Here is a 2,515-nt window from a genome sequence, read left to right on the forward strand (position 1 = left end):
GACACAGGCTGGAGTTTATCACAGAGAAGGGAGCTTCAGTTGGGGAAGTGCCTCCATGAGATCCAGCTGTGGGGCATTTTCTCTCTCTTTTTTTTTTTCTTTCAAGACAGGGTTTCTCTGAATAGCTCACTCTGTAGACCAGGATGGCCTCGAACTCAGAAATCTGCCTGCCTCTGCCTCCCAAGTGCTGGGATTAAAGGCGTGCACCACCACTGCCCGGCATGGGCATTTTCTCAATTAGTGATCCAGGGGGTAGGGCCCCTTGTGGGTGGTGCTATCCCTGGACTGGAAGTCTTGGGTTCTATAAGAGAGCAGGCTGAGCAAGCCAGGGGAAGTAAGCCAGTAAAGAACATCCCTCCATGACCTCTGCATCAGCTCCTGCTTCCTGACCTGCTCGAGTTCCAGTCCTGACTTCCTGTGGCAATGAACAGCCATGTGGAAGTAAGCCAAATAAACCCTTTCCTCCCCAACTTGTTTCTTGGTCATGATGTTTGTGCAGGAATAGAAACCCTGACCAAGACAACCTGCTAACCTCTTTCTCCAGCCTGATAAATTAAAGTTTAAAATAAATATGTCAGGCTAGCAAGATGGCTCAGCGGGTAAGAGCACTGACTGCTCTTCCAAAGGTCCTGAATTCAGGTCCCAGCAACCAAATGGTGGCTCACAATCACCTGTAAGGAGATCTGTCACCCTCTTCTGGTGCATCTGAAGACAGCTACAGTGTACTTATTTATAATAAATAAATAAATCTTTGGGCCGGAGGGAGCAGGGTTAACTAAATTCAATACCCAACAACCACATGAAAGCTCACAACCATCTATACAGCTACAGTGTACTCATATACATAAAATAAATAAATAAATCTTTAAAATAAATATGTCAGGGTGGTGCCACAGGCCTTTAATCCCCAGCACTAGAGTCAGAGGCAAGAGGATCTCTGAGTTCAAGATCAGCCTGGTCTACAGAGTGACACACTGTTAACAACAACAAAAATAACTTAAAGCTTTTTGTTGTTGTTGTTACTGTTGTGTTGTTGTTGTTTTGTTCAAGGTCTTCCTTCCCACTTAAAAACTGGAGGCTAGCTGAGATACATGAGAAGTTGTCTTTAAAATTTTTTAAATGAGTCCCAGGCAATGGTGGCACACACCTTTATCACCTGCACTTGAGAGGCAGAGATAGGCAGATCTCTGTGAGTTTGAGGCCAGCCTAGTCTACAGGGTGAGTTCCAGGACAGCCAGGGCTACACAGAGAAACCCTGTCCCAAAAAAACCCAAACCAAATGAAACTAAAAAATTTAAATGAACATACAAATAAAAGACACAGGTTTTTTTGTTTGGTATGTTTTCAAGTCTTGGGTCTTCTCTCTCTCTCTCTCTCTCTCTCTCTCTCTCTTTCTCTCTCTCTCTCTCTCTCTCTCTCTCCCTCCCTCTCTCCCTCTCTGTCTCTCTCTCCCTCTCTGTCCCTCTCTCCCTCTCTCTCTCTCTCTGTCCCTCTCTCCCTCTCTCTCTGTCCCTCTCTGTCCCTCTCTCCCTCTCTGTCCCTCTCTCCCTCTCTCTCTGCAACTCCAGTTGTCCTCAAACTCTGTGGACCAGGCTGGCCTAGAACTCAGAGATCTTCCTGCTTCTGCCTCCCCAGTGCTGACACTAAAGGTATATGCCACCACCTCTCAGCTACAGTTGGGTTTTGATTTGCTTTTTACCTGCTCTGTGCTGAGACTCAAACCCTCAGCTGCTATTAATTACCTTTAACAGTAATTTCCTGTTCTGTTCAATAACTTACCCAGCTGACCCCCTATTGATCCCGATTGTGTATTGCGGTGTTTTCCTGCTTTCTCTTTTGGGTTTTTTTTGTTTTTTTTTTTTTAAACAGCCTTACTATGTAGTCCAGATTAGCCTGGAAAGCCCTGTATAGACCAAAGAGACTTAAAGTTTCAGCAGTCCTCCTGCCTTGGCTTCCTGAGTTGCTGTTGACAGGTGTGGCAGGCTGTGTTGACCTGCACCTGCTCAGGTCACTGTTCTTCCTCTGTTTATTCATCTGGGCACCTAGGAAAGCTTAGAAAAATGTACTGTTACGTGCAGAAAGCAATTCCTGGCCTATTCTATTAACTGTGGTCCTTCCTTCTTCCCTGTGTAGTCCTGGCCATTCTGGTGCTCACTCTGTAAAACAGACTGGCCTTGAACTCATCATAGAGAGCCTCTCTCTCCCTAGTGCTAGAGTTAAAGGCAAGAGCCATCATGGCTGACATTTATTTTATTTTATGTGTATGGGTGTTTGTTTTGCTGGCAAATATGTCTGTGTGCCATGCGTGCACAGTGCCTATAGATGCTTGAAGAGGGCATTATACCTCCCTGGAACTGGAGTTACAGAAGACTGTGAACTGAACCTCAGACCTCTGGAAGAGCAGCTGCAGAGATGGACATCTGCTCATCACCACTAGGGGCCTCCACACTCACTGAGATCCAGCTGCCTCTGCTTCCAGAGTGCTCCTGCCTTTAATCCCACCTAGCTAAAAGTA

The sequence above is a fragment of the Mastomys coucha genome, unplaced genomic scaffold (assembly GCF_008632895.1).
Source record: "Mastomys coucha isolate ucsf_1 unplaced genomic scaffold, UCSF_Mcou_1 pScaffold20, whole genome shotgun sequence".
NCBI lineage: Eukaryota > Metazoa > Chordata > Mammalia > Rodentia > Muridae > Mastomys > Mastomys coucha.